The 27,163-nt window shown below is 44.1% G+C and overlaps 1 protein-coding gene across 1 annotated transcript in view; it reads right to left on the bottom strand.

Annotated features, from left to right (window-relative positions):
* ALS2 (alsin Rho guanine nucleotide exchange factor ALS2) overlaps positions 1 to 25,086 on the bottom strand; it is a 150,934-nt gene extending 125,848 nt beyond the window's left edge. The window contains exon 1 of the mRNA XM_082260374.1: positions 25,010 to 25,086. The gene's annotated coding sequence lies outside the window, so the exon portion shown is untranslated. The remainder of the gene's footprint in view (positions 1 to 25,009) is intronic.
* Between the last annotated feature and the right edge of the window lie 2,077 nt (positions 25,087 to 27,163).

Genomic DNA, 27,163 nt, shown 5'->3' with positions numbered 1-27,163 from the left:
CGCAGGGCAGGTTTTAAAATTACCGCCTCTGGCCGGCCGTCCGTCTCTCAATGACATCCCTACTACGATCTGTGCATTATGAATGGACATACCAGGCGGGGGGGCGGGGCGAGTGGCCGCTATAGAGAAAACTAATGTGATCCATCCCTGTCAGCTCAGCACGACTATGTGTGAATGAGAAGTGACCTGACATCGGGCGGGGGGGAGCGGCCGCTATTAGCTGTAACTATGTGAGAGCTTCACTTCACTGTCAGGCATGTATCTCCGCTGACAAGGAAGTGAAGCTCTCACATAGTTACAGCTAATAGCGGCCGCTCCGCCCACCCCCCCCCCCCCCAGCCCGATGTCAGGTCACTTCTCATTCACACATAGTCCGGCTGAGCTGACAGGGATGGATCATAGTTATATCTATAGCGCCCGCTCGCCCCGCCCGGTATGTCACTTCATTCAACACAGATCATAGTAGTGACATCACCGGGAGGCGGTGCCGCCGGCCAGAGGCGGGACTTTTGAATGGACACCGAGGAGGGACGCTGAGCCAGAGGGGGGAGGAGGAGATGGGGGAGAGCTGAGGCAGTGGGGGGGGGGGGGGAGATGGGGGAGAGCTGAGGCAGTGGGGGGGGGGGAGATCTGAGGCAGTGGGGGGGGGGGGGGTGCTGAGGCAGCTTACCAATGATGTAGATCAAAGGAGCAAGAGTTCAAAACACTAATACGTGTAAAATCACTTACTCACCCAGCGCTAAAATACACTATAAGAACAATTGAAATAAAAACCGTGAAGGTGAAAGCTGCTGCTATACAAGGGGAAAACTGAAATAAGGTGCAACAAATGCAGCTTGCATAAACCAATTTGTGACACTAGCAGCGCTAAAAAATATTTTTTAGCGCTGCTAGTGTCACAACTTGGTTTATGCAAGCTGCATTTGTTGCACCTTATTTCAGCTTACCAATGATATTTGTATTATGAAGCATGAGGGGTTAATGTATAGTCACTGCAGGTCACTGCTGCATTAGTGACTGACCAGTGGCAGGTAATTAACCCCTTTGTGCTGCATTAGTGTGACCAGTATCAGTGTTAATTAACACTGGTTGCACTGACACTGGTTGCACTAATGCAGCACAAAGGGGTTAATTACCTGCCACTGGTCAGTCACTAATGCAGCACAAAGGGGTTAATTACCTGCCACTGGTGGGTCACTAATAGATGAGTGACCAGCAGTGACAATACATTAACCCCCTCATGCTGCATAATACAAATACCATTGGTAATTAAATTAACCTCTTGCCAACCCATCCACAGTACATATATTGTGACAGGGTGGCAGCGACAGGTGTACATTGCTGCCTGTTTTTGGTGTATGCCCCTCTTCTATCTATTTTAAAAAAAAATTTGGGAAAAAGTCATTTTCGGTTTTCGGCCAAGGGCATCCTGCATTTTCGGTTTCGGTCCAAAATTTTCATTTCGGTGCATCCCTACTAACAATAGTTTACAAAGCCATCCACAACTCTGCCCCCAGCTACATCACTAACCTGATCTCAAAATATCAACCTAGCCGCTCTCTTTGGTCCTCCCAAGACCTTCTGCTCTCTAGCTCCCTTGTCACCTCTTCCCATGCTCGCCTCCAGGATTTCTCCAGAGCTTCTCCCATTCTTTGGAGCTCTCTACCCCAATCTGTCCGACTGTCCCCTAATCTATCCATCTTTAGACGATCCCTGAAAACCCTTCTCTTTAAAGAAGCCTACCCGGCTACTAACTAATAACGCTGTTTCTCTTTCTCCATCAGCTCATCCCCCACATCTATTGCCTTTTGTATCAATTGACCCTCCCTTTTAGATTGTAAGCTCTAACGAGCAGGGCCCTCTGATTCCTTTTGTTCCAAATTGTAGTGTAACTGTAATGTCTGCCCTCATTTTGTTAAGCGCTGCGCAAACTGTTGGCGCTATATAAATCCTGTATAATAATAATAATAATAATAAACGCATACATAGGTAAAACCCAAATATGTAAACGGTGTTTGCACCACAAGTGGGGTATCTTCGCAAACGTTTTAGCAAGAGCAATAATTTTAGCTCTAATCTGGTAACCTGTAGAGAGTTTTAAACGCGTTGCCTATATAGATTTTGAAGTATCGTAGTTTGTCGCTATATTAAGTATCATTTAATCAGCGTAACATCGTATTTTATATTTTACCAAAAAATGGGTTCTATATTGGGATTTTTTCTTTTCATCCAAATTCATTAAAGTGTATTTTTTCCATAAGAATTGTGTTTGAAAAACCGCTGCACAAATACCATGTGACAAAAAAAATTGCCCCTGCTAAATTATATTATATTAATATATATATATATTAAATTAATATATATATATATATATATATATATATATATATATATATATATATATATATATATATATATATATATAATGTCTATGGGCTCTAAGTATTTTTCTAGCAAATAAATTACTGACTTTTACATGTAGGATAGAAGTGTCAGAATAGGCCTGGTCATCAAGTGGTTATTTTCAGTTCACAACGAATCAACAATAGCCTAATCTATTAACATACACTATAATAACAAAAGTATTGGGATGCCTGCTTTTACACGCACACGAAATTTAATGGCATCCCATTATGGAACTTGCTTTGTGTACTGATCCAAATCATGTGGTGGATGGGGGATTATGATGTGGGGTTGTATTTCAGAGGTTGGGCTTAGCCCCTTAGATCCAGTGAAGAGAAACTCTTAAGGGGTCAGCATACCAAGACATTTTGGACAATTTCATGCTCCCAACTTTGTGGGAACAGTTTGGGGATGGCCCCTTCCTGTTCCAACATGACTGCGCATCAGTGCACAAAGGCCCATAAAGACCTGGATGAGTGAGTTTGGGATGAAGGAAGTTGACTGGTCTGCACAGAGTCCTGACCTCACCCCGATAGAACACCTTTGGGATGAATTAGAGCGGAGACTGCGAGCCAGACCTTCTCTCCAACATCAGTGGAAGACCTCACAAATACGCTTCTGGAAGAATGGTCAAACATTCCAATAGACACACTCCTAAACCTCGTGGACAGCCTTCCCAGAAGAGTTGAAGTTATAGCTGCAAAGGGTGGGCCAACTCAATATTGAACCCTATGGACTAAGACTGGGATGCTATTAAAGTTAATGTGCGTGTAAAGGTGGGCGCCCCAATACTTAGTAATGCTGCCATCTATAGTTTGTAGATAGAAATGCATCCCTCATAAAAACTGATGTAGGAACCTAATTTGAAGGCCAGCAACAAAAGCTGAAAGGAGGACCAGGGGACAACTCTAGAAGCCATACCACAAAATAGAAAGGCTGCAAGACCAAGAACCCGTTTTCCTGCATTAGCTTGGAGTCCTGTTTGCTGTGGATATTGCGAACCAGATATAACAGAAGCTAGGTGACTTTAGTTTATCCCTATTTTATACAGAATAGTCCATTTGCTGGTAAATGATAGGTAGTGTACATGTGTGTATGTATGCATATTTGTAGTACTGTATGTCTTGTATTCCTGTAAATATAAATAGCATGTACAGTATATGCAGCATTCTTGTTTAGTAAAGGCACATTAATATACTGATTGGTCCTTTCCATGGCTTTACTGCAAGAATTAAGCTGGATACACACTATCCAACTTTTGTGGTTAGATTTCCTTCAGATTTACCTTTTCTATGTAGTACAAGGGCCTGCCTGATTGCATACAAATTGAAAGTGTTTAGGTTTGACCTCATATTATATGGTTTTGGTAAGTCTGAAGGAAAAAGTCTTCAGATAATCTTATAGTGTGTATGGCCCTTTAGAAAAGCAGCAAAAATGTATAAAATGTGTCCCAGTTACAGTAAATGTACTCACTGATCACAGTCTTGTCATCCTGTAGTAACAGCAAAAACAGAAAAAGCAGTAAAAAAACGTGTAATGCCGCCACAGTTTACCCATGATAGCTATTTTTGGTTTGATGCATTTTCCAGAAGCAAAAAGAGAATCTCCATGTATTTTTCGAGGGCCTATAGCAAGTAATATATTACATTACCACTTAAAGCGGAGTTCCCGGGACAGTCAGGGCTAGTGCATTCCACAATGGATAGCCTCTGAACTGTCCCAGGTCGCACTTACCTTTTAAAAGAAATAATTACCTTGAAAATTTCTTCTCCAGCGCTGCCATCTCAGGTGTGGGCAGCTGAAGCCAGCGTGTCCTCTTTCGTGTCCTCTTCGGTCCCACAATGCACTGCACCGGGCCTGCCGTCACTTCCGGGGCAGGAGCTTCATCCCTGCACAGCTTCTGGGCATGCCCAGAAGCTGTTTAGCAGGGAATGATGCCCCTGCCCCGGAAGTGACGAGCGGGGCCGGGACAGGCGCACTGATTCCTGGGAGCGATGACGTTCAGCTCCCAGGAGTCAACGCAAACAGGAAGTGACACCGCGGCCAGTGGCCGCAGAGGGAGGAAGAGGAAGAAAGGTGAGTATATTTTCTTCAATATCAAGGTAAGTAAACGAAAAAAAAATCGTGACTATCCATTTCTTTTACAGGTGACACTGAGCAAGCGGATGGCCCAAAGTCGATTTTGAGGCCGTAACTCCGCTTTAAGGACCAAGCCTATTTCTGACACATGTTGTTTACAAGTTAAAATCTGTATTTTTTGCTAGAAAATTACTTAGAACCTCCAAACATTATATTCTGGTATATTTTTTTTAGCAATTGAAGAGACAAGGATTCACTGCTCAAGGTGGTGTCACGATTGTCATAATTTGGATGTCCAGTCAATAAATCTGGATTTTGACTCAACCTGGAGTGCTGCCAATTCTTTTTCCTTTATTTTTTTAGCAAGGACTCTGGAGAATAAAATGGCGGTCATTGCAATATTTTATGTCACACTGTATTTGCGCAGCAGTCTTTGAAACACAATTTTTTGGAAAAAAAAAACACTTCACTGAATTAAAAAAAAAAAAAAAAAACTAAACAGTAAAGTTAGGCCAGTTTTTTTGTACATTGTGAAAGTTGATGTAATGCCGAGTAAATAGATACCTGACATGTTTTAATGTTTAAGATGACGCACACTCGTGGAATGGCGACACACTTCAGTACTTAAAAGTCTCCATAGGCGACACTTTTTTATGGTTACCTGTTTAGAGTTGCAGGGGAGGTGTTTTGCTAGAATTATTGCTCTCACTCTGAAGATCACGCCAATATCTCCCATGTGTGATTTTAACACCGCTTACATTTTTGGGTGTGACTTACGCATGTGTTTCCTTTGGTGCGCGAGCACACGGGGATGGGGGTGTTTTTAACTTTTTTTTTCCTATTTATTTTTTTCACTGTTCCTTTAAATAAAAAATAAATAAATTTGGTCACTTTTATTGCTGTCACAAGTTATGAAAACATCCCTTGTGACAATAATAGGCAGTGACAGGTACTCTTTATGGAGGGATCTGGGGTCTAAAAAACCCTATATCTCTCTCTTTTGCACTTAAAAGTATTCAAAACACCAAAATGGGCATTTTTGAATACTGTAATTTTTCTGCGTCATTTGCAACCGAGTAAATAGGATGTGACGTCGCTTCTGGGTTACTTCATCGGAGACCCGATCAAAGCCGATCCCGAATTCGTTCGGGACTCTGCCCAGCCGGCGGACGTGACGGCTGGTCGTTCGGGTCTCCCGGGGGGACGGGAGACCCGGGCAGAGTGGCGGAAGGCGTCCCCTCCTGCTTCTTGTGATAACGGCTGAGTGGCTGCTGAGCCACATCGGTCATTAGCACCAGAAAGCCGACCGACAGCTCTAAAAAAATCGTATTGGTGTAATGCCTCTAGCTGCAGGCATCACCAGGTACAACCACTTCTTCAAGCCAACGTACAGGTACATGGCTTTGCGGGAAGTGGTTAATCCTGTTTTGGATAACAACCTGCTTATGTAGGCTTCTATCAAACTAATCATTTCACACAGCTGATTTCCATCAAATAGTTCTCTCCTCGCTTTGCAGCCAGACTGAAGGCCTGAACACTTTCCAGTAACCAATTTGGAAGATTTTTCAAGAAACAAATTTGGAATATGTACAAATCCATGAATACATTCTGTCTTGTGTTCTTGGTTCAAGCTGTAGCTGGTTCAACAACAGGTTTTCTCAGCCAAGTTTAATGGAAACTCAGGGCAACCATCAGGGGGGGGACAGCCCATACACATGCAGGGGGCACGGGCGTCCCTAAGACTGGGCTTAAACAGGATTGAGGTTGTTTAAAGTGGTTGTAAACGATCACCTTGTAAAACAACCCATTCATTTTAAAATAGAAATAAAAGGCAAAACATTTTTGAATAGATATAAAACTACATTCTAAATAACTCCCCCCCCCCCCCCATTTTTTTCTTTTTTTAGAAGTGATCAGTACACTCTCTCTATTCTCAGATGCATAGGAACTGGGTGGGGTGAAGAAGAAGTAGCAGCACACTGATCTGCCCAGTGAATGGCTGTGCAGCGGGGGCGTGTCAGGACAAGTCTGATCATTGGAGGAGAGCACACCTAATTCCCAGCACAGCTAGAGAACTGACCACAGTGTCCTCTGCATTTCTTCCTGTGTACCAAGCCTCGTTCTGATTCCAGTCTCTGACCATCTCCTGTACTATGTCCAGCGGGAACACTCTGCAGCCACACCGCACAGCACACCCAAGCGGTTCCTGATCGGACACGGCATTTGGGTATATACCTATGAGTTTTCCCTTTGTGAAGTGGATTGTGATGAAGATCCTATGACAGTGATATGCAGTTTGCCATGAGATTACTTGAATGCCTCTTTATCATTTCCATCTGGTAAGCGTGTTTTGGCACTTTACTTGGTGGTGGATCGCCTTCACTTGCAATTCAGTCCTGGTTGCTGTGAATTTTCACTGGGATCTTTGAAATTCCTTTATATGGACTATTTTGGACTTTTTAATATTATGTTTTAGCGCTACATATTTATATTTTCTATTTTCTCTACTTTAAGTAACCTCTTCATTCTCATTTTCCATAAGAAACTACCATGCAAAAAAATGAATAAATAAAAATAATGGATAATCATTCATCCAATATTCTCATTGTGTGTAAGAGGCTTAAAGCGGTAGTATATCGCTTTTTTTGACTTTTCACTACAGGTAAGCCTATAATAAGGCTTACCTGTAGGTACAATTAATATCTCCTAAACCTGCATGGTTTAGGAGATATTACCACTGCATACAGCCACTGACGAGTGCGGGGCATGCGCTCTTAAGGTCCGGCGGACCATCAGAGTTCCGTGCCGGGAATTGCTGGAAAATTACTCCCGCGTGCATGCGCGGAAGTGACATCATCGCGGCCATTCTGACCATCCGCTGACATCCGTTTTTCCTCCGTTCCGTTTATAAAACGGAAGAAAAATAGGGTTCTCTTCCATCTCAAAAAACTGAACTTAACAGAAACGGATGGTCATCTGCTAACGTCCGCTAGCCCATAGACATACATAATGTCCGTTTTTCATCTGCAAAAGGATAGAGGAAAAACTAACATACGGAAGGCCCGTGTGAAAGGCCCATTTCACACACAGAGTCCGTCAGGCGGACTCTGTTTTTCTCAGCGGGGGGTTGATCCGCCGATCCCCCACTGAGCAGGCAGATGACAGCTGTGTCTCTGCGCTGTGTGCGGAGACACAGCTGTCAGGTCCCCATGTATCTCTATGGGGGAATCGGATGGGAACGGACCATCTGTCCGTTCTCATCCGATCCGATGGACGGATGGAAAATAGGGTTTCCATCCATCCAGATTTGACAGATTGGATGTCGGCGGACATGTCTCCATAGAGATGCATGGGGTGAATGTTCAGATCCGCCAAAAAAACTGACTGATCTGATCGGTCCGCCTGTGTGAAAGGGGCCTTAGTTATACTTTAAAGAGGTTGTAAACCCGTACACGTTTTTTTTTTTTTGTAACCTGTAAGAGAAACACATAAAGAGCTAGTATGCATCGCATACTAGCTCATTATGCAATACTTACCTTAGAACGAGCCCCCGCCGTGCAGCTCGCTTACCTGTATGACATGTGCAGTCGCCCGTCTTCCGGGTTCGCGGCATCCGGCCATCTGATTGGCCGGAGCTGCGGTGACGTCACTCCCGTGCACGCGTGTGGGAGCCGACAGTCACGGCACGGGACTCTGAAGAAATGGCACCAGCGGCCGTTCCTTCAGAGCACATGCGCCAGTGACGTCACTGGCTGCATGTAAGGTAAATATCTCCTAAACGGTACATGTTTAGGAGATATTTACAGTACCTATAGGTAAGCCTTATCATAGGCTTACCTATAGGTAAAAGTGTCTGAGGAGGGTTTACTTCCTCTTTAACCACTTTACCACCGGAGGATTTTGCTGTCTTACGTCTGGGTCACTTTTTACGATTCGGCACTATGCGACTTTAACTGACAATTGCGCGGTCATGCAACGCCATACCCTGTGCGATTTTTACTTTTTGTGCTATAAACAAAAAAAGAACGACAATTTTGAAAAGATAATATTTTTCACAATTTTTTATATGAAATTCCCCCCCAAAAAATGTAAAAATCAAAATTTTTTATCATTTTAGGCCAATTTGTTTTCTGCTACATATTTTTGGTAAAAAAAATTGCAATAAGCGTATTTTGATTGGTTTGCGCAAAAGTTATTGCGTTCACTAACTCAGGGAAAGATTTCTGTCATTTTTGATGTTTTTTTTTTAACGAGTAATGGCGGGATCTGCGATTTTTATTGCGGGACTGCGACATTGTGGTGGACAGATCGGACCCTTGACTGACATTTTTGACACTTTTGGGGGTACCAGTGACATTACTACAGTAATCAGTGCTATACATATGCACTGTTACTGTAAAAATGACACTGGCAGGGAAGGGGTTAATTTTTATTGGAGAGGGAGGGGTTTAATGTTTGCCTGGTGCTTACTGACGTGTGTGGGGGGAGGTGACTGAGTGACACAGGGACAGATCGCAGGTTCAGCTACGCTGAACCCTGCAATCTGACCCTGCCTATCATTTAGGAGATCCGCCCGCTTTGTTTACACAAGCAGGCGGATCTCCACACTCGATTCCCCGACGATCGGGGAAGAGCGGCGGTGATCACCGCTGCTCCTCCCCTGGCCCGACTCCCGCTGTGACTGAATACAGTGGGAGCGAGCCTCCGGAGGCGCGCGCGCCCTGCCGAGATAGGGGAATGTCTGGCGACGTAGGTCTACGTCGTCAGACGTTATCAAACCACTTTGCCGCAGTAGCAGCTCAGTGAGCAGCAGTAAAGTGGTTAATTGAACATGCGGAAGTTAGAAGCTGATTGGCTACCATGCACAGCTGTACCAGATTTTGCACTCTCCAGTTTTAGTAAATCTCCCCAGCAGTGATATAAGTTGCATAAGCACGTGGAGTAAAAAATGTAAAAGATTTTATACGTTTGATTATTATATTGGTGCTGCACCATTTTTTGGTTTATCGTCTGCTGCAATCTTTTAGGAGTAATAGATGGGTGCGCCTAATAAAGAGGCAATTATATGTGTATAATAACTATGCCTGGATCAGAAAAAGAACGGAAATCATGTTTGCAGAAAAACAGAACTGTGATTATAGTAAATATCTGATACACATACTGCAGACAAAGAGTCACGACTGCTTGAAATCTCGATTGTCTGGCCTAGTTATCACATTAAATATTTATAATGTTTAACAAACTGTCACAACCAACTGCATGTCTAAATGTTCAATACAAACTAAACCGTGGAGGCACATGGCAAAACATGCTCCTTAGATCATTTGTATACAAGCGTGCCTCGCTGTGCTGTAATGGGAAATTCTAGCTCTCTCTGGAGCTTACAGATGATTCAGTGTTGTGTCATCACACGGTGTCATGCAGAGATAGGGATAGGGGAGCAGAATCCCACCTACAAGCAGTATAAAACCCCAAAACAAACATTAATTTTATTGCAGCTTACCAATCAGGGGCATAACTAGAACCTTCAGGACTCCGATGCAAAAAATCATAAAGGGCCCCCCGACCCCCTACCAAAGCCTGATCGCAAGTGTGACCTTAGTGACCGCGGTAGTTCCCCCACATTTTTTTTGACCATTTTATTTTTATTTACAATTTAATTATTTATTTTACAGTTGTTTAGGAGCCCCATTGGGGGGGGGGCTTTGGTGAGATATCAGGGGTCTAAATAGACTTCTGATGTTTCACCTTTGTGACAGAGAAAGGAGACCAGGGACACAGCTCTCAATCTCCATTTCTGCAGTCTCAGCTGCACAGAATGAATAGACAGGAATATCTCTGTACAGAGGCTTCCTGTTCATTCAGTTATGAATGAACAGAGTCAGTGATCAGTACGGATCACTAACTCTAATCATTAGGACAAGCAAAGAGCCGGTAAATGACAGAAGAGAGGGGGGAAGCCGGCAGCGCTGTGGGGGGGATGAGGGAGGCCAGGGGAGTACACAGGGGCCTGGGGGCTGCAGGAGGTGAATGGGAGGGGCAGCGGGGTAGTATGTAGAGGAACCGCTCACTTGGGTACTTTTTTTGCCACCCCCACCGCCCCTCCTCCATTTGCTACAATTGCAACCCCTGTACATACGCCCCTTTCCCCTCCATTCTAAAACAAATCCTCTCCACTCCCCAAATCTCCCTTTCCAGCACAGCACCCTCCATCCCAGCACAAATCACCTCTCCCCCCCCCAACATTCCAGAGTGGGAAACCCAGGGAACTTGCCCTGCAGCTCTTACAAGATGCCAGGGGACCCAGACACTGCAATTGTCCCCTCTGAGGCAGGCAGCATATGTTTAAATGGTAAGTGGATATGTGGTGGGGGGTGCTTTGGGAGGTGACAGAACTTGTGCCACAAGGTGTGGTGTCAAATCCGACATAAATTTCTGTTTTTCAAAAGCACAAGCTCTCTTCTATATGTATGTATGTATAAGGATGATCCAAACCATTTAACACAGGCAAGAGAGATTACAAAGATAAAGTTATATTTATTCATGTAAAAACTGATTGCTATAACTGATTATAAAGTATGAGCTAGAGTTTGGCTTCAATTTGTTAGTGTATTTAAATTTGATACAGAGAGATTGCTGCGCTTAGTGGGAATGTGTACAATTGTTAAACATAAAACAATCAAGCAAGCAGCCAACACCTGATCCTGAATAAGAGAAACAGATCAAAAACAGCATATAAATAAAAAGGTGTAGCGCTATAATATCTCAGGAAAGATAACTTATAGAGTCCATAAGTCCATAGTTTGATAAAAAAAGAAGAAAGAAATGGATCATTCCAAAAAGAGATTCCACAGAATAAGTGCTTATTCCCCAACAGCATACACATGCAGATCTTCAACTATCAGAAACCAGGTGTAAGACAGCCACCACCATGAGGAAAAAATCAGCCTCTTACCAGATCACTATGATCCTTACTACAGGGATCATAGATTGCAGAGGGCCAATAGTGGGTACACATCAGGGGAGATCTCTCAGATAGCTATCCACCAATCGATCCCGCATATCCCTCAGGGATTATCCAGTCATGTGAGGAGAAACAACTCTCATAGCGTAATACTATTACATAATACTGTAATACCCCCTGACGTCAAACGTGTGACGAAACGCGTAGGAGGAGCTTGCGGCACGTCAAGCCGCTACGGACGGGACACACGGCGGCCATCTCTTTGGTTTGGTACTGATTTATGCCCACTTAAGGAGATTCCACACGACATGCTCTATTGATCTTGGTCAAATGGAAGTTGCCAATTGTCCTGTTTATGTACAATAAAATTGTGTAACAGTATTACGCTATGAGAGTTGTTTCTCCTCACATGACTGGATTATCCCTGAGGGATATGCGGGATCGATTAAATTTGATAGTACATCTAACACTGCCCTCCCCCCTAACTTACAATAATGCTGTGCCTCCAGCGCTCATTCATCCAGAGCTGTGTTTCACTAATATAGGTAGTGTGTTACTGGCCAGATCACCAGGTAAAAAAGAGAAAAATTAAAGCTGATTCAGCCACCTGTAAGATTCCGGTACCTCCGGTACCCTTAATCACCACTTTTCTCTGTAATGCGTCCCACCTTTCTCTTCAGGTGGTACGCATATACCTTTAAGAACGATGATGTCACTGCTGAGCGCCGCAGAGCGGCTATTTCAACCGCCGGCGGTCTCACTCACATTGTTCATTCAACCTGCCTTGTTATCCACATGCTTTCAAGCCTCTCGATCGGAACCTCCAGCTATTCCCTTTACCTGGAGCAGACCGGAACCTCGCTACTGATCCCTGTATCTCGCTACCGGACCATTCCTTATCTACTGGACCTCTCTAAACTACTAACATTACAAGTGATAAGTACCCCGCAGGGGAACCCTCCATAACCTTATTGCACTATCTACCTATGCACATTAAGGACTGTTACTACCTATCTATACTATCCTATCATCTGCACTGTTACATAGATTGCTAGCTCTTCAGCCTACTACCATCTATCATCTGCACTGCTGCATAAATTGCTAGCTCTCCTGTCTACTACTATCTATCCTTGCACTGAGTTAGTCTATCCTGTATTTGTCATCTGCTGTCCTCACCACCTGTTAGCATACTCGATACTAACCTATCTGCATTCCTAAATACCATCTTGAACTCTCCTATACAAAACCTATCAAGTGATTACCATCCTTGTCACTGTTCACACCTGTCCCTTCAGCACATCACCTTCATACTATCATATACATCCTATCACTCCAGGAACATCTCATTGAGTGTGTATATATCTGTATGTTGAAGCTGACAGGCCCACGGTGATGAGTCCTGGAGAGTTGGATCTGGTATTCAACACATCTCTACATGACTACTGAGTGGAGATTTTGCAGCTGCAAATCCAGCCTATAATAAAAACGCAGGAGCGTTACAGATTGAACGAACCTTACAAATGGATTCAGCAGAATTACCCACTCAAGTGACACAATTAACACAACAAGTAAAAGCGTTAATACTTGCTCTGATTGACGTACAAGAAAAGAATCAGACTCTGACACAGCAGGTAACCCAGCTCTCACGGCTTACTGCTATTCAGCCTCCTGAACCTAAAATAAACCCTCCTATAGTGTTTACAGGTGATCGGAAAAAATTTTGTGAATTCAAAAACGCATGTCAATTGCTTTTTTTGTTAAAACCTCGTACATACCCCACTGATCAAATAAAAGTCTGTACCGTTATTTCATACCTGACGGGTGATCCACGGGCCTGGGCAGACTCTCTCTTTGAGAGTAATGATCAGATTCTCAACACCTATTCCTTATTTCTAGCGGAACTCGCTAGTTTATACGATGACCCCAATAGGCAGAGTACTGCTGATATTCAGTTGAGGGCCTTAAAACAAGGAAGGAGACCTGTAGAAGACTTTGTATCTGAGTTCAAAAGATGGACCCTTGATTCAGGGTGGAATGACACATCTTTGCGAACTCAATTCAGACTCGGGTTATCGGAAGCTGTTAAAGACGAGCTCGTCCGAGCGGATTTACCTGGCACCTTGGAGGCCTTGATACAACTTAGTATCAACATCGACAGACGACTGCGAGAAAGAAGGGCTGAAAAGATGGGAATGCCATTGTCTAGTCCTTCTCAGATTTCGGCCGTTGACCCTACTCCCATGGATGTAGGAACCATACGCCCACCTTTAACGACTACTGAACGAGCTAGAAGAACATCCAGAAATCTCTGCATGTACTGCGCATCCTCAAATCATTTGATAAACACCTGTCCCTTTGTCCACAAAAAAGAGGGTGAGTGTTCACATGTCTTGCTGGGAGGATTAACGACTTCCTTCTCTAACCCCTATCTTTTTGTTCATTTAATATTACAGTGGGACCAAACTAGGATCACCACCAAGGATATGGTCGACACTGGATCTTGTGGAAACTATATTGATACACGCTTTGTTACCTTAAATAAAATACCTATTTCAAAATCTAAGCCTGTTTCTGTTAGTTTCATTAATGGTATTCCACTGTCTTCTGGTCCAATCACCAACCAGACTCAGGCACTCCTTGCCACTACCAACGAATCACATGTGGAGACCATCACCTTTGACATACTATCCTCACCCCATTTTCCTATTATTTTGGGACTTCCCTGGTTACACACACACCAACCAATCATAGATTGGAAAAAACGGACTTTGGTTTTCCCTTCTCACTATTGTGAGAATACGTGTAACCTCCCATCTTATGGGAAGATTCTGTCTGTGGTGTCAGATGAAATTGCACCACTATGCTATCAGGATCTGTCCCAAGTGTTCCTTGAGAAAAATGCTCAAGTGTTGCCTCCCCATGGGGATCACGATTGCACTATCGATCTACTCCCTAACAGCAAATTGCCTTTCGGTCATGTTTATCCCCTTTCACAGGATGAACTTTCTCATCTCAAGGAATACTTGGATGAGAATTTGACAAAAGGGTTCATTAGACCCTCTACTTCTTCCACTGCTGCAGGACTTTTCTTTGTCCGCAATAAGGATTCCAGTCTCAGGCCTATTATTGATTATAGGCAATTAAACACGATTACGATAAAGGATCGCTATCCTTTGCCGCTCATCCCTGAACTTATTGAACAGGTGCGTGGGGCTACTTATTTCACCAAATTAGACCTGAAAGGGGCATACAACCTAATCCGAATCCGTGACGGGGATGAGTGGAAAACAGCATTCAGAACCAGATACGGACTATTTGAATACCTTGTAATGCCATTCGGGCTATGTAATGCTCCCGCAGCTTTCCAAAGATTCATAAACGACATCTTTAGAGACTTACTTGATGTCTGTGTTGTAGTATACCTAGACGATATACTTATTTATTCTCGATCTATGCCTGAACACATAAAACATGTAAGACTTGTGTTGTCCAGACTGCTCTCACACAGACTATATGTGAAATTAAAAAAATGTCTATTTCATAAAGAAGAAATATTATTTCTAGGATACTTCATATCCAAAACTGGAATTAAGATGGATAGGAGTAAGATATCCTGTATTCTAGACTGGCCTATACCAACAACTCGTAAGGCCCTACAGCGATTCCTTGGATTCTCAAACTTCTATAGGAAGTTCATCAAGAACTTTTCCGCTATTGTGAGACCTCTCACACAACTGACAAGTATAAAAAAAACATTCAAATGGTCAGAAGAAGCAAATCAAGCTTTCTGCTTGTTTAAATCAAGCTTTACTTCTGCTCCCATACTACGCCATCCAGACCCATCCCTCCAATATATTCTAGAGGTAGATGCGTCAAATATGGCAGTAGGAGCAGTTCTCTCCCAACGACCAACAAACACTTCATCACTCCACCCAGTTGCTTTCTTTTCAAAATCCCTAAGCAGCCCAGAGGTGAATTACCCAGTGGGTGAAAAGGAGTTGCTTGCCATAAAACTGGCACTGGAGAATTGGCGACATCTGCTCGAAGGTACCCAGTTACCAATACTTATATATACAGATCATAAAAACCTTCAATACCTCCAGACTAACAAGACCCTCTCCCACCGGCAGGTACGATGGTCATTATTCTTTTTAAGATTTAATTTCCTAGTGACCTACACGCCTGCAGACAAAAATAAAAAAGCGGATGCGCTATCACGATTAACCGAAGATAACTGCGCCGAAATCCCTTTCATTCCCATAATACCCTATGAACGCATTATTGGTGTTGTCCGTTCCTTGAAGGAAGAGATTTTGCACAGTATAAGAATGGATTCACCTCCACCACAACTAAGTACTGATGCAGAAGGCTTCCTCTATTACAATGACAAAGTCTACATACCCCCTACTATGCGCACCAAGATTTTGGAGTTATCGCATGATGTGCCCATGGCAGGACATATGGGTATAACGAAAACCTTTAATTTGCTCACCAGGCAGTTTTGGTGGCCTGATATGAAGACGTCTGTACAAAAATTTGTTTCTTCATGCGACATCTGTGCAAGGTCCAAAATTGACACTACAAAACCATCTGGACTACTTTGTAGTCTACCAATACCCCAGGTTCCATGGGAAGTTGTATCCTTAGATTTCATAGTAGAACTACCACCCTCTAAAGGATTTAATACCATCCTAGTGTCAGTGGACCACTTGACAAAGATGGCACATTTCATTGCTATCCGTAGACTACCTTCATTTAAACAAACAGCAGAACTACTGATGAAACATGTGTTTAAGTTGCATGGAATTCCAAAAACTCTTTTGTCCGACCGTGGTTCACAATTCATCTCTAAATTTTGGCAAGCACTTTGTCAAATTTTACGCATTGAGCGAAAGCTCACTTCTCCCTACCATCCTCAGACCAACGGACAGACTGAAAGAGTCAACCAGTGCATTGAGCAATATCTACGTTGCTACACATCATACTTGCAGGATGATTGGGTGGATCTCCTTCCTCTAGCAGAATTTGCTTACAACAACGCAACCCACAGTACCATGAAGCAAAGTCCGTTCTACTTGAACTATGGGTTTCATCCCACTCTTCTTCCACCACGCATCCTGCCATCGAGTAACCCAGTAGCCTCGGATTACCTTACCCAAATAAAAGACTCTTTGGGCTTACTCAATACCACTATATCACACGCTCACAGTCAACAAAAAAAAGTACTACGACCTTCGTAGAAGACCTTCTCCTCCATATGCTATTGGGGACCATGTTTGGCTATCGACAAAGAACTTAAGATTAAAAATCCCTAGCAAGAAGCTTGGACCTTTATTTTTGGGACCCTTCCCAATTAAAAAACTTATCGGAAAAGCTGCAATACAGCTCACCCTACCAGCAGATCTCAAGATCCATCCCATCTTCCATGTGTCGCTACTGAAGCCCCATGTTCCTAACCAATGAATAAGGCCTACCATCTTGCCTCCACCTCCAATACAAGTTGAAGGCGGAGAAGAGTATGAGATCAAGGAAATTTTGGATTCTCGCATCCATAGAGGAAGACTCCAGTATCTCATAAGATGGAAGAACTATGGACCCCAAGACGACACCTGGCTAGATACCTCTGATATTCATGCGCCTAGACTTATACGGAACTTTCACTCGAAACACCCAGAGAAACCTGTCCTATAGGCCTTCCGGAGCCGGCCTTAAAGGGGGGGTACTGTAAGATTCCGGTACCCTTAATCACCACTTTTCTCTGTAATGCGTCCCACCTTTCTCTTCAGGCGGTACGCATATACCTTAAGAACGATGATGTCACTGCTGAGCGCCGCAGAGCGGCTATTTCAACCGCCGGCGGTCTCACTCACATTGTTCGTTCAACCTGCCTTGTTATCCACATGCTTTCAAGCCTGTCTCTCGATCGGAACCTCCAGCTATTCCCTTTACCTGGAGCAGACCGGAACCTCGCTACTGATCCCTGTATCTCGCTACCGGACCATTCCTTATCTACTGGACCTCTCTAAACTACTAACATTACAAGTGATAAGTACCCCGCAGGGGAACCCTCCATCTACCTATGCACATTAAGGACTGTTACTACCTATCTATACTATCCTATCATCTGCACTGTTACATAGATTGCTAGCTCTTCAGCCTACTACCATCTATCATCTTCACTGCTGCATAGATTGCTAGCTCTCCTGTCTACTACTATCTATCCTTGCACTGGGTTAGTCTATCCTGTATTTGTCATCTGCTGTCCTCACCACCTGTTAGCATACTCGATACTAACCTATCTGCATTCCTAAATACCATCTTGAACTCTCCTATACAAAACCTATCAAGTGATTACCATCCTTGTCACTGTTCACACCTGTCCCTTCAGCACATCACCTTCATACTATCATATACATCCTATCACTCCAGGAACATCTCATTGAGTGTGTATATATCTGTATGTTGAAGCTGACAGGCCCACGGTGATGAGTCCTGGAGAGTTGGATCTGGTATTCAACACATCTCTACATGACTACTGAGTGGAGATTTTGCAGCTGCAAATCCAGCCTATAATAAAAACGCAGGAGCGTTACACCACCACATCCAATGATTGGCAAGCTGCAAACATTTTGGGTTTTGGGTTTAATACCACTTTAGCGAATTTAAAAACGATGTGCGCAGATCTGCCATCCGCCTGCTCAGCGGGGGATCGGCAAGATCGATCCCCCGCTGAGAAAAACTGAGTCTGCCGACTCCAATTGTGAAAGGGACCTAAGAGGACAGAGGACAGAGATTGAAAAAAAAAAAAAAAAAAAAAAAAACAAGGAGGTAACCCTCTCTTACGCTATCCACAATAATTACAGCTTGCCGTTACATCTACTCTAACCTCTTCCCACCGGCCACACACATCTACAGTGCCTTGAAAAAGTATTCATACTCCTTGAAATTTTCCACATTTTGTCATATTATAACCAAAAACTTAAATATATTTTATTGGGATTTTATGTGATAGACCGACACAAAGTGGCACATAATTGTGAACAGGAAGGAAAATTATCAATAGTTTTCAAAATTTTTACAAATAAATATGTGAAAAGTGTGGCGTGTATTTGTATTCAGCCCCTCTGAGTCAATACCTTGTAGAACCACCTTTCACTGCAATTACAGCTGCAAATCTTTTTGGGGACGTCACTATCAGCTTTGCACATCTAGAGAGGGACATTTTTGCCCATTCATCTTTGCCAAATAGTTCAAGCTCTGTCAGATTAGGAGAGCTTCTGAACAGAAATTTTCAAGTCTTATCATAGATTCTCAATTGGATTTAGGTCTGGACTTTGACTGGGCCATTCTAACACATGAATATGCTTTAATCTAAACCATTCCATTGTAGCTCTAGCTGTATGTTTAGGGTTGTTGTCCTACTGGAAGGTGAACCTCCACCCCAGTTTTAAGTATTTTGCAGACTCTAAAAGAATTTCTTCCAAGATTGACCTGTATTTGGCTCCATCCATCTTCCCATCAGCTCTGACCAGCTTCCCTGTCACAGCTGAAGAAAAGCATCCCCACATCATGATGCTGCCACCACCATGTTTCACGGTGGGGATGGTGTGTTCAGCGTGATGTGCAGTGTAAGTTTTCCGTCACACATAGCGTTTTGCTTTTAAACCAAAAAGTTCAATTTTGGTCTCATCTGAGCAGAGCACCTTCTTCCATATGTTTGCTGTGTCCTCGCTACTCACGGCGTGATTGACTTCCTGAATGTGCCATTGAAAAAACTAGGGAGGAGAGTAAGACTCACTGAATGTGTGGGGCGGGCTGCAGTGCACGAGTGAGTAATGTATGTATGCGGCTGTGCTCCTTTCCAGGCTCCTACTAGTCCACCTCCAGCCTCCTACTACCACCACTATGAGAGACTGTCTGTCACGGTATAATCTGATCGAGTCCACACTGACACTGACTGACTGTCACTGAGTAATTGATGTTACCACATTTAACCCTGACCTGCCCAGTGTCCTGTATCTGCAATTAAAATTTACAAGGCTGCCTGCATGCTTCCTGATTTCCATTCCCAGCATCCTTCCCAATCCCTACAGTGTCACTAACATTAACCCTATGGTACAAGGCTGCAGTGTGCACTGAATCCCATTCCCTACAGTAACATTTAGGGAGAGAGACATGAGAGGACAAGAGAGAGAGAGAGAGACATGAGAGGACGAGAGAGAGAGACATGAGAGGACAAGAGAGAGGACAAAAAATTGGCAAAATAAATGGAAAAAATGTGAAACACCGCGTTCGGTATTCGGCCTTCGGCCAAACATTTCATTATTATTCGGCTTCGGCCAAGAATTTCATTTCGGTGCATCCCTAGTATTTACATAGACATGCATTATGTCAGTTTTTCATCCGCAAACGGATGGGATGAAAAACGGACATACGGACCGGATGACACAAGTGTCATCCGTGTCCGTTACAAAAAAAAAAAAAAGGACCTGATCGGGCAAAAAAAAAAGGAACGCCCGTGTGAAAGAGCCCTAAAGGGGCTGAATACAAATGCACTCCACACTTTTCAGATATTTGTAAAAAAAATTGAAATCCATTTATCATTTTCCTTCCACTTCACAATTATGTGCCACTTTGTGTTGGTCTATCATATAAAATCCCAATAAAATAAATTTACATTTTTGGTTGTAACATGACAACATGTGGAAAATGTCAAGGGGTATGATTACTTTTTCAAAGGCACTGTATGCAGTGGGTAAGCTTCCCAACACAGTCACCTGCGGGGATCGGTAAGCTCCCGAAGCATGATTGCAATTTGGAGCTTTCCCATCATGTAACCGCTATAGCAGCCAATCACATCCGTCACATGACCTGAATGCCCGCCATTGGTACAAGAATAGAAGGGAAGTCAAACATTCCAATGAGGAATTTCTGAAGTTACTGGGTTTTCCTGATTTCCAAGAGATTTCTTCTTACTTCCTATTGTGTCTACTAGACAAGAAGAGAAGGTAATTGTCCCAGGTTGGCCACAGATGGCAAAAAAAAAAAAAGAAGAAGAAGAAGAAAACAACTATTAACTTCTAATGTCAGCGGGGAGTCGCATGACACAGACCGCTGCACCAGGAGCAGCTTGGCAAAGCTGGGCTTTTCTATGTGTATACGCCTGGTGAAGCTAGTGCATTCAGCCTATGGTCTGACATAATGACACCATACTATTGTGTCGGGATCTTGTACCCCCTTATTTGCCAACTTAAGCCTCGTACACATGTAACGAATTTTGGCCGACCGGTCGTCCGTCTTTTGTCCAGAGTGCGTGTCTGTTGGTTGGAATGTGCTCTAGATTGCACATGAATTTTCCCGTACGACAGAATTCTACTTCAGAAGTGATGTCATGTGTTGGATTGCTTTCTTTGTGTTCTTTCATCTCTGAGCATGCCTAGTCTTGCTCATAAGATTTTTCCCCATCCAAATCTGTACTAATGAGACGAAAATCGGACGTGTTTTGATGGTCGACAAAAATTTTATAGCCTGCACACCGGGATTTTTTCGGCCAAAAAGTCGGAGTCGGTTGTCGGAAGCACCATACTAACAAGCCGAAAATTGGCAGATCGGTCGTCGGACGAAAATTCCCGGCCGAATTTCCACTCGTGTGTACAGGGCTTTAAGTTCATCTTATTGAACATCCCTCCTGCGGTTGACTAATTGGATCAGCCAATATCCATATGATCTCTGTTTGAACAGCTGCTGTTTGCCTGCCATCCCTTCTTAATGATCAATTGGATACGAATTAATCAAATATCGTTAGAAAATCTTTAAATACCAACAATAGATGTAGCATTAACATATCCCCTGAAGAAACCAACTTGGCGAAACATGCCGGGATCGCTATTCTGCGACTATACTGCAAACATTTCATGTGCCAAGTATTTCATGAACTAATAGAAGCTAATTTTTAAATGATGTGGTCTTTTATGTTTTTTATTGATTGCTTAAATAAAATCAGTTCATTTTTTAAGATGTTTTGACTTAATACTTTTTCTTGCACCTTAAAAACCCCATAGTTCTCAAATTATTTGAGAGTATTTTTCTGCTTCCTGTTTCCATTAATTGGGATGTGGTGCGTTTGAGAACCTCTCCAAGTACTTTCTTCCTGTCAACTATTAGTTTTGTTTTTTACATTTTAGAATTGGGTGCCTTGAGATTGTGCAGCATTTTAAAGAGAGCCTTGACTGGGAAAAAAGGTTGAGAAACACTGCTGTAACCATTCCCAACTCTTATCAAAAACTGGAAAAATGGCTTTAGATATAATTCAACCATAATGATCAATCTCACCATACAGACCAATCTCATATGGAAATGGTTGTAAACCTCAAACATTAAATATTACCAAAGCATATCCCTCTATAGTGTGTACTTGTCTCAATCCAGAGCACTACGTGTCATTTCTGTCTACTGCTTCATTTCTCTACTATCAGCATTAATCACTTATGACAAGTTTTCCTGACACCAAGAGAAAAATGGTGACAGGAGAAGGAGTCCCGGCACACAGCTTGTGATTGACAGCCTCAGTTCCATTCCTGAGTGCAGGGTGAAGGGGGGGTTGTCCCATCCCTCCAATCAGATTGCCTCTGCAGAGTATAACTTCAGCCCTCCACCTCATTTTTTGACAGCTCACACAAACTTTATAAACTCTAGACTGTAATGGGTAGCCCCATAGGACTTTTATTTTTTCGTGGAGTTCCGCTTTAAAAGAGGTTGTAAACCCTCTCTTAAAACTTGTACCTATAGGTAAGCCTTTAATAAGGCTTACCTATAGGTACTGTAAATATCTCCTAAACTTGCACAGTTTAGGAGATATTTACTTTTAATGCAGCCGATGACGTTATCGGCGCTGTTGGCCGTTCCTTCAGAGCCCTTTGCCGTGAACGGTGGCTCCCGCGTGCATGCACAGGAGTGAGGTCATCGCGCCTCTGGCCAATCAGATGGCCAGAGGACGTGAACCAGGAAGCAGAACGGCCCACCATGTAGGCAGTGTCCCTGCTGTGCAGGCGGCACTGCGGGGGCTTCGTTCTAAGGTAAGTATTTCATAATGAGCTAGTATGCGATGCATACTAGCTCATTATGCCTTTGTCTTACAGGGATTTTTTTTTTTCTGGGGTTTACAACCTCTTTAAGGTCACCGTGTAATAAACATTACATACCTAATATCCCGTATAAGTATACACATCATATTCAGCAGGTCAAAAATACCCCAAATCTCTTCTTTACCTTTAACTACGGTGGCTGGTCGGCAAGTGGTTATAGTGCAGCAGGTCAGCTCTGTTACGAAAAATGACATACCTGTATGTCGTTTCGTGTAGCAGATAGTGGGGCAGGCGCACACGCGCCAATTGGCTAGAGGGGGAGCCAATCAGCAGGTCCATCGGGCACCCGTGATCGCTCCCATGGAGACAGAACGGCGGTCCGCTGTTTTGTCAGTGATGTACACAGGGATCCTGTGTTCCTCCTATTTAGGAACACAGGTCTCTGTGTTCAGCCAGTGATTACAACTCCCACACAATTTGAAATCACCCCCTAGGCAAACATTTAACCCTTTGATCGCCCCTGGTGTTAACCCCTTCCCTGCTAGTCTCATTAGTACAGAAACAGTGCATATTTTAATCACTGATTACTGTAGTAATGTCACTGGTCCCCCCAAAAGTGTCAGTTAGGTGTCTGATCTGTCTGCTGAAATGTCACAGTCCCGCTAAAAATCACTGATTGCCGCCATTACTAGTAAAGAATAAATAAATAAAAATGACATAAATCTTTCCCCTAGTTTGTAGACGCGATAACGTTTGCACAAACCAATCAATATACACTTATAGGGATTTTTTTACCAAAAATATGTAGCAGAATACATATTGGCCTAAAATGATGAAAAATATATTTTTTTTTTTTTTATTGGGAAAGTTACATAGTAGAAAGTAAATATTGGTCTTTTTTCAGAATTGTCGCTATTTTTTTTGTTTACAGCACAAAATATAAAACAGCAGAGGAGATCAAATGCCACCAAAATAAATCTCTATTTGTGGGGAAAAAAAATACATCAATTTTATTTGGGTACAGCATCACATGGCAATTGTCAGTTAAAGTAATGCAGTGCCGTATCACAAAAAAAATGGCCTCAGTATTAAGGAGATAAAACCTTCTGGTCCCTAAGTGGTTAAAAGGAAAATAATTTTTGATCTTCTGTTTAGAAAAAAAAAATATATATTTTTTACTTCCACCCTGGACCATAAGTGAGGTGATGGAGTTGCTTTGGTCCTCCAAGGCCATAGACGCAATCAAAGACAATGTAGTCTTTTATAGCCTCTGTGACCAGCCGGCAACGCTATAGGATCTTATCTAGGGTGAGCCAGCGGAAAAGATAAGCCTGAGAGACACCGGTGAGCCTCCCTCCCGCCGCTTCTGAAAGTGTTCCACACGGAATGCTTTCAAGAGTAAGGCCCCTTTCACACGAACGATCCGATCAGATCAGATCCGCCTGTCAGTTTTTTAGGTGGACCTGATCGGATCCTCCATGCATCCCTATGGGGCAGCGGATGTCAGCGGAGAAATCTCCGCTGGCCTGACACCTGCTGCTATCCGATTCCGATCCTGTCCGTGAAATCCAGATGGATGGAAACCCTATTTTCCATCCGTCTGCTTGATCGGATAGGATGAAAACGGACAGGCGGCCCGTTTTCATCCGGATCCCCCATAGAGGACAGTGGGGATCTGACACCTCCCTCTCCGCACACAGAGCAGAGACGGAGCTGTCATCCACCTGCTCAGTGTGGATCGGCGGATCGATCCCCCGCTGAGCAGCACGGAGTCCGCCGGTGGAGGCGGACCGTGTGAAAGTAGCCAAAGACAGCCCCGGCTAAAATAACACAAATACTGGGGTTATGGCTAATAGCTTCAGCCATAATCACTGGAAGCCACCTGGAAATAATATATATATATACACACACACACATATAGATAGATATACTTATACACATACATATGTATTGTGGTTGGCAAGTGGATATTAACCCATCATATTCATCTATCTGATCTATCATCTATCTGTCTTCTCTATATTGATGAAAGTACAAGTGAACAGAAAATGAAGACAGGTGACAGTGACAGCTCTGAGAAATGCTGAGTGACGTCATACAATGTGGAGTGAATGATGTGAAAGTGAAAACTTCTTCCAGCACAGACTGAACCTCTCACATACAGATGAGAAGGATAACGATCGGTATGGTCAGTGTGTGAATACAATGTATTGTGGGATGTTGATCCTGGTGTGTCCAAGGTGTGCAGCGATTAGATTCTTGCTATGATGTGTCCCAGGCCTGCTGTGTACTCTCTCTGTGATCACCTGTCTTCCCCCCCAGCCTCTGTACATTCTGCTGTGATGACAGCTCAGCTATAGGAGGAGGAGGATGCAGATCCCCCACATGAGACATACTTATAAACACCGTGCACACACCCCAGCACATCCCTGACACCAGATCCCTCTCCTGATCCCCCACCCGCTCCTGTCCCCTTTACCTGAGTCTTATCCCAGCAGATCTCAGCCACCAGCCGCACTGACAGCCTGCTAGAGGTCAGCTGATCTCCGTGGGCGTACCTCAGCACAGGGTAGGGGCGGGTGTTCAGCCAAGAGGCGCTCTGGAGAGACCTAGAAGCCGGGAGGGGGCGGACCCTGCCGAGTACACATTACACAGCACGGGGACAGGAAGAGCGAGGGACCAAACTTCCTCTGTTATCGGAGGGTGTGCTGAGAGCAGTCACTCAGTTCTGTGTATGTAGTATGGTCGGATCTAGGGGGGTGGGCTGAGCCTTCCCAAAGCCCACTGACCACCCACCCCGGATGCCCTGCCCGTTTGCCAACGGTTGCGACTAGTTCCTAGCCAGTAGAAGGACCCTGTTCTTTCTCAGGGTAGGATATAGCTTGCTCAGTGTGAGTGAGCTAGTTCCTATCCAGCTAAAGGACCTTTTAGCCCCCTAGTGGTCAGGTCCTGTATAAGGATAGGAACTATCCAACTCACATTGAGAGAGCTAGTTCCTACCCAGCTAAAGGACCTTTTGGCCCCCTAGTGGCCAGGTCCTGTATAGGGATTGGAACTAGATGGTTCACAGTGAGAGAGCTACTTCCTATCCTGCGAAAGGACCTTTTTCTCCATAGTGGTCGGGTACTGTTAAAGGATAGGAACTAGCCAGCTCACAGTGAGAAATCTAGTTCCTATCCACTCAGAGGACCTTTATACCTCCAGCTAAGAATGGTCCTTTACAGGGATAGGAACTAGACGGTTCACAGTGAGGGAGCTAGTTCCTATCCTGCGAAAGGACCTTTTTCTCCATAGTGGTCAGGTCCTGTTAACCACTTAACGACCGGCGCACGACGATCTACGTCGGCGCTCAGCCCCGGCCAGGCAAACTGACGTAGGCCTACGTCAGCACTTTTTGCCGGCCCTGTGCGCGCTCCCGCGCCCCGCCGCCGCCGCCGATGACTCGATTGGGTTCAGAACCGATCAGTCATCAGGTCCAGGCCAATCATTTTTGGTCTGGACCTGTTGATCGGTCCTGCCCAATCAGATCTCCCTCTAAGCCTGTGAAATGTAAACACAGGCTTAGAGGAGATGTGCCCTCCCCTCCCAACGGTCTTTTCGGATCCAGCGTGAGAGGAGAGCACATCTTACTGTGAGTAATTGCACCAAGCACACCCACACACAGCTAGATAGGCACATTTCACCCCCGATCGCCCCCCCAATTAACCCCTACAGCACCTGACACAACACACACTATATACAGCATATAGCATATACCTATATACCTGTATAAGTGTGATTTGTGAACAGGTGTAGCCCTTGCGACCCCCCCTTTTCCACTCAAATTACCCCCCACCCCCCCCTAATAAAGATTTAACCCACTGATCCCCCCTGAACCCCCCCTGATCACCGCCGTTAACCCCTACACCCTCTGTCACATCAGCACTAATACAAACGCAATATACGGTGTTATTGTATTTTTGTATTAGTGTCATTGTGATCAGAATTAGCGCAGGCGACTAAGTTTCTGTCCCAAGAAGGTTTAGGGTCCCCGCCACCCGCCCAATAAAGATTTAAGCCCCTGACCCCCCCCTGATCACCCCTACACCCCCTGCCATAACACACACCGTATACAGTATATAGCATTTTGCTATATACCCGTATAAGTGTGATTTGTGGTCAGGTCTAGCGCTTGCGACCCCCCCTTTTCCACTTGAATTACCCGCCACCCCCCCCTAATAAAGATTTGAGCCCCTGATCCCCCCTGATCCCCTCCTGATCACCGCTAGTTAACCCCTACACCCTCTGTCACATCAGCACTAATACAAACGTAATATACTGTGTTTTTGTATTTTTGTATTAGTGTGATTGTGATCAGAATTAGCGCAGGCGACTAAGTTTGTGTCCCAAGCAGGTTTAGGGTCCCCGCCACCCGCCCAATAAAGATTTAATCCCCTGATCCCCCCCTGATCACCCCTACACCCCCTGCCACAACGCACACTGTATACAGTATATAGCATTTTCTATATACCTGTATAAGTGTGACTTGTGACCAGGTTTAGCGCTTGCCACCGTTCCTTTTATCCTTAGGATACCCGCCAGCCCCTTCCAATAAAGATTTAAACCCCTGATCCCCCCCTGATCACATCCCGTT

This window comes from Pelophylax lessonae, assembly GCF_965119305.1.
Source record: "Pelophylax lessonae genome assembly, chromosome: 6".
NCBI classification, from domain to species: Eukaryota; Metazoa; Chordata; class Amphibia; order Anura; family Ranidae; genus Pelophylax; species Pelophylax lessonae.
The sequence above is the reverse complement of the archived record's forward strand: the minus strand, read 5'-3'. Positions and strand labels throughout refer to the sequence as shown.